Here is an 8,108-nt window from a genome sequence, read left to right as displayed (position 1 = left end):
TCCCTACTTGTGCTGGAAATGTAATAGTGGCTGACTACTTTTCAAACCAGAATAGCGAATTGCGTCACAGCATGCAGAAGGTTGATACACAAAGGCAAACCAAAGCAGAACAAATACATAAATAGGAAATCTTGAAACTCAGATTAATTAAGCCATAATACATGGTAGCTTTGTTAATTCATCAGAAAAGACTTATTAATTTTTAACTTAATGAGCACATGAGTCTGTTTATCATGTCTCTATGAATAAGTGTCTTTGCAGATGTTTTCTCTTTGTTGAAAATAATTTTTCTCCCCTCAGGGCATGCTACACTATTAAACTATTAATTTCCTTGCTTGTTACAGAAGACAGAACACTGAGACAGACATAGCACTGGCATAACTTTTTAATATCAATCTTAAGAACTATTTACAGATTATTGCGGTAGTATAGTACTGATCTATTTTATCTGGAAAAACTTTTAATATACATTTTAAGAACCATTTACACGTTACAGTTCAGTATTTCATTGATGCTATGTCTGGTTAATCAAAAATGATCATCTAATTTCCTTGATAGTGATATCTCTGTTAATACAGTAAGTACCATGAATTTCATTGACAGTTAAATGGTCTGGGTCACTTAGCATAATTTTATTTTCCTAATTAATTATTAAATATTTTCCCACCCTATCCATACTTCCTGTATCTGCAACCCCCATTTCTTTCATAGTGTAGTTCAGATTTACAATAATTGTCTAATGTCAAATATTATGTTGTCAGTGTTACCTCAACAAACCCATCTGACTGGATGATTTCTTCACAGACAGAAAAAACACAATCACATTTCTGAAGAGGCTTTATAAAACTCTTAAGAGGGAAAGATGAATAAAAAATCAAGAGTTACTGTGTAGTTTAGGGGAAAAAAAGAATTCTAAATTACAATATACTCTGATATACTCCCATTTATAATATATTTCAACCTGAGAGAATTCATTAATCCTGTCTTTTACAGTGAAATACAGAGATAACTTGGAAACTTAACAATTAGTAAAGAATGATAATAGCTTTCATTTGCATCCCCTGGTTAAATGTGGTACCTGCTGACTTCTCAGCAGTGAAATTTTGCCTTTTTTTTTTTTTTCCTAAGTTCAACTGTTCAAATCTTGGTCTGCTGACTAAGCTCATACCTAGAGAGTTAAATATTACAAACCTAGACTGTCTTTGCTTTACAGTCAAGGCTGGCCTGTACTAATGCTTGCAAAGTTAAGCGGTTGTCACGTTCTTTAAACATGGCTATCTTGCCTGGGCATAAGAAACATTCAGCACAGTTTGCATACGCTGTAAATTACTTCGGGCTCTTACTAAAGAAAAGTTCCCTGGCATAGTTGCCAAGATGCACATTTCCCTCATTAGAAGAACAGCGTGGAGAAATTAGGTACAAAACAATAGGATGTGGTAAAGAAAGAGCTGTAAAATCAGCTTTGTATTTTGTGATAACGTCTGTGAAATCCTTACTCAGGTAATACACAGTGGACAAGATGTAAAAGCATGTTGTGAAAGAAGCCAAGGCTGTAAAGAACCATAACAGAAGTCCTGACATGGCAGCATTCTAGCATTCCATGGCATAGTGGCCAAGGTTGTAGATGCCTTTTGCAAAAATAAAACCCAAGGTAGTGCTGTATCATCATGTAACATTTGGTTCCAGTAGTTGGCCTTAGTTTGAATCAGTCACCAACAGAAGAAGAGAAAGGAATGTTGGGTACGTGTTTAGTAGTGGTAAGTTATTAGCGTTCATGCAACACTAACATCCATCAGACACTGAAGGAATGGCATGCAGTGGTTCTGCTGTGAGGATATGTTTATGTGGGATCAGCCTGTGCTAATGCTGAGTGCCGTTTTCACCATTTTATTCATGCCACTGTGATATCCCTTGTAGGCGAGCCTCATCACTGCTGTGTGCTCTGACTTCAGCACTTTTCACATGTGGAAATGGTTTGCTTTCTGTATCTATAGTAACTAACTGCTGACATTTTTGCAAAGTGCTGTGCTTAGGCTGAGGGTGTATAACTGTTACAATTATCTGCTTTATAACTTATGCCAGAAGGCAATGTAGTATGTAGTGCCTAAATTAGCTTGAAATAAACCAGTTCACGATCTGAAGTGCTCCAGCTGTAGCAGCAAAGATTCTCATGAAGTTTAATTGACTCTGTCAGAAATAACCTTTAGTATGTATAGAGAAGTTCTTGGGCATTATAATTTAACTTTCTTGATCTGAGTACAGATAAACTACAGTGGCTGCATGGGTTGTTGCTCCTATCACTTCTCTGCATGGGAGACAACAGTAATGGGCAGGTGAATCTGTCTTTTCTTCAAAACATTGCTTCTAATTAAATGGCTCATCTTCTCGCTGGTGTCTAGCTCTGCTGATCTGAATCTATTCAACTCATAAACATTCTTTCGTACATTACATATATAGCACTAAGTGTGGTGGCAGTTACATGTGCTGAAAGATTACTCAATGACAGCATCTTATCTTACCTATGTGCGGAAAGCCAGAGGTTTTATGATTGAGAAATTCCATGTTGAAGAGAGTTTCTTAATAATGAATCTAAATAAAAGCTAAGGGTGAAGAAATCATCGGAAAGCAAAATCATGACATCATATTTCCAAATAGAATATTTTACCACTTGCTGAGCTGTGACTGTCAGGCTTGTGCTGCTAGGCCCCTTCCCTAGCACCCAGCCATCTGGGCCCAGGGGCTGTTGACTTCCTTCTCAGGTTTTTTTTACTACCGTCTCCTTTGGGTTGGGGGGATAAACCAAGAATGGATGGTAAAGACCATGAGGCAATTAGTGCAATCAATATTACTTTGTTGATATCTTTGCACCTTTTCAAGTGAAAGTAATTGTGAAGAATTACACTGAAAAATCCATCTCTCGCTCCATGTTTCTTGTCACCTTCTCTCTGTCACCATTTTACAACATTTATTTTGCCATTATAGCCTATTTCTCAGTAGGTAACACATTCCAGAGCATGGAGTAGCATGTTGCAGAGCACTCAGTATATATGTTAAGTTTCATACTGTTTCTCCTGGCATGTGTTGTGTATTTAAAGCACTGTTATGACCTAAAATATTTTGTTGCCTTAAAAGCAGATAATATAAGAAGACTTCCTGTATATTCTGAATCTGAAGTCAAAGTGAAATTCAAGTTACATCACTTTGTAAATGCTGTGGTTTTAAAATTGTGGTTGACAGCTTGTTCTGATATTGGCGTTCCATAATAAAGTCAAATGAATGTTTGAGAACAGGCAGTATGTTCTCTGCCATGCTGGGAGTGAAAAATGTGGCTCCAGATACTGGAAGTTCCTGCCAGACTACACAGTTTGTATTAAATCATCCAACCCTTATGTTGATAGCTGCAATGGTCCTTTGCTGTGTTCTGCCCCGTGTAGAGATGGTTAACAAAGATTTGTCCTTGCAAGAGAAGGTAAGTAGGCTAAACCCAATCATCCTGATTTATTGCTGTAACATCAAGGCACTGTAAAATCTGCAAACAAGGCAGATGGGAGAGAAATCTACAGCTTTCCCAATCCACTTATAAACTCTTCAGCTTTTCATCTGCACTTTACATAGGAAGAGAGTACCTCATCACTTGTACGTACAATCTTTACCTTTTCCATGCATATAATTTTAGAATTTTTGAAGTGTCAGGATTCCTTTTCATCTCTAAATACATTAATTATGAAATCTCTTTTAACTGGTTGAAATTAACCTCCTCCTAAACATCCAAAAGTAATAATGATTGTTGGCTAATTTTTTTAATCGTTGATAAAACAGCAGATGATGAATGATCAGACAAGTACTGAAATATTCTGGCAGTAATTATTTGTTGCCTTAAATTATAACAGATAATCTAGGGTATGGGTTTATTAGCTGCTCTGCTGTAAGACACACGTGTATGGGTAAGTCTCACTTTGTATCTCCTTCCTTAAATTCTGTTAAATATGGAGTAGGAATTGCATAACATATAACAGCTGGCCTGTTATAAATTCTTACTCTAGATTATGCGGAGATAACATTTTGGAGTTAAAATATCAAGCATTTATCTGTTTTTTCAGTCTTGCCAAAACCCACAGCATCAAAGTCATAGCTCTCAAAGGCTAGGGAAATAAGTTGGATATGATTTTAAACCCTGCTGCCTTGCTGACAAGGCATAAGCATAAAGCAATGAGACAGGAGAACACCACTCAGCAAATTAACAGCTTCTGGCTCCTCCCAAGTTTCAGCTGTCTTCCTACCAGACCTGTGAAGCAAGCTGTAAGAATTATCTTCCTCGAGGCACTAGGCAGCAGTTTCCAAGTCAGCTTGCTCCACAATGCTTGCAGAAACTTGGTGGAAACAGCAGACTTTATCTTGCCTGGGGATTGCAGTCTGCTGCCTAAAATGATGGTGGTGACAGTCTGCTTCCTATTAAGAGTAGGAAGAATAAGAATGCGGTAGTACAGTATACAATTTACATAATCATCCACTACGAGGACTGTAATAGAACTCTCTAAAGCATGTCCTTACCAGCCTCCTTTTCATATAAGCAAGGACAATAGCCCTGGGGTTTATCTGAGTATTTCTGAAGAACAAATTCTGCTTTTAGGATATTCTTGGCTCATCAACTTTGCTTATTCATTCACATCTGTATGTCAGATATGAAGGCTGAAAAGTCTCTGTTCTGGCAACTGGTCGGTCTCCTTGTACTAGGGACTGTATTGCCTTGCACTTGCAAGAACTGGTTCTAGTCTTACTGAATATCAAGAGAATCACAGGACCATTTAGTCTGGAAAGCGACTCTTGAGATCATCTAGACTAACCCTTGTGCTCAAGCAGGGTCAGCTAGCACCAGCTGCCCAGAACCATGGCCATCAGGTTTTTACTATCTCCAAAGGTGGAGAAACCACAGCCTCTCTGGAGAAAACTATGCCAGTGTTTAACCACCCTTACAGTAAAAAAGTGTCATGTTCAGATGGACTTTCCTTTGTTTTAATTTGTGCCCATTGCTTCTTGACCTGTTGCTGGGCACTACTGGAAAGTCTGGCTCCCTCATACTTGTTCTTTCTCATCAAGTATTTATAGAATTATAGAATTGTAGAATAGAATGGGTTGGAGGGGACCTTTAGGGGTCATCTAAAGTCCTACCTCCCCTGAAATGAACATGGACATGGATGCTCTGCCACTTAGCTATGCCCATGCCTAAACCATTGTACCCATTGATGAGATCATACCTGAGCCTTCTCTTCTCCTGACTGAAGCGTCCCAGCTCTCTCAGCCTTTCCTCATATGAGAGATGCTCCAGTCCATTAATCATCTTTGTGCTGGACTCACTCCGTTAAGTCCATGTCTCTCTTATACTGGGGAGCTCAGACCTGGTCATGCAGTGCTTCGAAGTGTCACCTCACCAGTGCTGAGGGATCACTTCCTTTGACCTGTGGGCGATGCTCTTCGTAATACATCCCAGGATGGCCTTCTGTGAAGGTGCACTGCTGGTCCATGGTCAGCTTGTTGTCCACCAGGACCCCAAGGCCCTTCTCTGCAGAGCTGCTCTCCAGCAGGTTGGCCCCCATGGTATATGGCACCTGAGTTTATTCCTCTCCAGAGTTCTCTTCAGGACTTTGCATTTCGTCTTATTAAACTTCAGGATGTTCCTCTTGATCCAGTTCTCCAGCTTGCCAAAGTCCTACTGAATGGTAGCACAACCACATGGTGTTTCAGCTGTTCCTCCCAGTTTTGTATCATCTGTGAACTTGCTGAGGTACACTGTCACATCATCCAGATCATTGATGAAGCTGTTAAACCGTATTTGCCTCAGTAATGATCCTTGGGTGTCCTAGGTTCAACATGGAGGAACCGGATGCTCTTCTGTTGTCTGGCTTTCTTCTTCCCAGAGAGCTGTGGTTTTTCCAAGCTTCCGGGAAGGAGGACACGCCTCTTTGAATGAACTCATAAAAGGGGGCGTGTCGAGAGATTTGACGACATCTTGCCTTCCTCTCTGCTCTATCTACTGTCCTCTCTATCTTGTCCGGGCTGCAGCTTTCTCAAATATGCCGCGCAGGACTCTTGAATCTTATGCCCCCGGACCGGAAAATTTTATCAAGGAGAGAAAGCCACGTCCGTGACCTGCTATTTCCCTGAAGCAGTAAAAGACTCCTTCTGCAAAAATGGGCAGAACCTTTTCCGTTTCTGCTGATTCCCAGTGGGGGTGGTGTGAACTGTTTTGCTGTGACAGATTGCCCCAGCCGTACCCCTTATCTCTGCGGCGGATGAAGTAGCCACTAACGTGCAGGAGAATTTGAAGATATTCCCTTGGGATGCGACCAGGCCGGCCCGTGGTGCAGATGTGTGTGTGTGGGGAGTCTGGGAAGAGCTATCCTTGGCAAAGAAGAGTTCTCTGCAGCCACTCTGAAGAAAAGAGGGACTATGTTTCATTTGCATGAAAGGTTTGCTTCAGGAGAAAGTTCTTATATCGAGAACTTTTCTTCAGGTGAACGGACTGGACTTTTCCTTCCCCCTCCCCCCCCACTGGTGTGGCGAACCATTGTGGGGGGGAGGAGTTTGGAAGCGGGGCTCGTTCTGATCGGGAGATTTTATGTGCAACTGTACACTTTTATCTATTCTCCCTTTATCTCTTTCTCTCCCTTTTCCAGTCCGGTTTAACTTCGAAAATGTTTTTACTTTGAGGGCGTCAGCACTATTAAACTTTTCTGCTTCTATCCTTTTCATATGTAGTCTGTGTGTTATCATTTCCTTTGCCCGACTAAAACTTTTAATGAGCTCGTTAACGTGCTGATAAGCTGTTAACAAGCATCAAAAGTTTTCGTGTGTGGTTTGGCTGGTTTCGCTTTTCCAGCCAACACACTATTTTGTCGCATTCCTTTCGGTGAGAAACAGCCCCCCTTTTTCAAACTGCGACACTGGGTTACACCACTTGTGACTCACCTCAAACTGGACTTTTTGCTGCTGATCACCACCCTCCAAGCCTGGCCATTCAGTCAATTTTCAGTCTATTTCACTGTATAATTAATTATATAGCCTTTAGTTTGTCAGCTTGTCTATGAGGATATTATAGAGTCAGCCTTACTAATGTTGAGGTAAACAGCATCAGCTGCTCTTGCCTCATCTAATAGGTTAGTCACCTTGTTGTAGAACGTTATGAGATTTGTAAAGCATGATTTTCCCTTTGCAAACCCATGCTGACTGCTCTCAATAACCTTCTTTCTCTTCATATGTTTGTAAATGGTTTCCAGGATGATTTTCTCGACCGCCTTCTTATGAATATAAATTGCTGCTATGTTGTTTCCCTGCGGTTGCAGAGCTTGGATAATAGATTTGATAGGAAAGCTGTTCCATTCATTTTATTTTAGAGACACCTAAATTCTGAAATCTTTAGATCCTGGATTTTCAAAAATGTATCTGAATTATCACATGGAAATTAAATTGACATTTATCTTGCAGCCAGTGAATGGGAGGAGGTACAGAAGAGGAGTAGAAATCCTGTAGAGCATTTCAGACCATGAGGCTTGGGGGGACTGAGGAGGGAGTTTGTTTGGGATGTGTGGACAAAACATTGTGTTTGCAATGAATGCAAGATTGCCTGTTTTTCCTGTTTTCATAGAGTCTTCTTCTATTAGAGCAATGATACATTGCAATGGACTCCATTTAAAAAAAAAAAATAAAAGAGATGTTAAACATTCCCAGTTAGTGCTGATTTTTTTTTTTTTTAATGAAAGCATAATGAAACCCTGAAGAGTGACACAAAACCAGTGGCCTTACAAAGGTTTGAGTAGATTGCATACAACTTTCCCCTTCAAAATTATTTGTTTCTATATTGGCTTTTCAAGATCATTGACAGACCAACAGGAAGGTGTGAGGCCAATTCCCTTCAGCTGGGTATTGCCTTACCAGGAGTGAATCTGGAGGTCATAAGTGCTGGGTTTGTGTGGTGAGATGTTGCCTTCCAACCTAATCATGACAGAGAGAGAGAAAAATTGGAAATTTGTCTGAAGATGCCTCAAAGCAGTGCATATTCTGATAGCTAATTTTCATTTGCTTCCTATCCAAGGAGGACAAAGTCATTCCTG

This window comes from Buceros rhinoceros, unplaced genomic scaffold (genome assembly GCF_000710305.1).
Source record: "Buceros rhinoceros silvestris isolate BGI_N320 unplaced genomic scaffold, ASM71030v1 scaffold5206, whole genome shotgun sequence".
NCBI lineage: Eukaryota > Metazoa > Chordata > Aves > Bucerotiformes > Bucerotidae > Buceros > Buceros rhinoceros.
The sequence above is the reverse complement of the archived record's forward strand: the minus strand, read 5'-3'. Positions refer to the sequence as shown.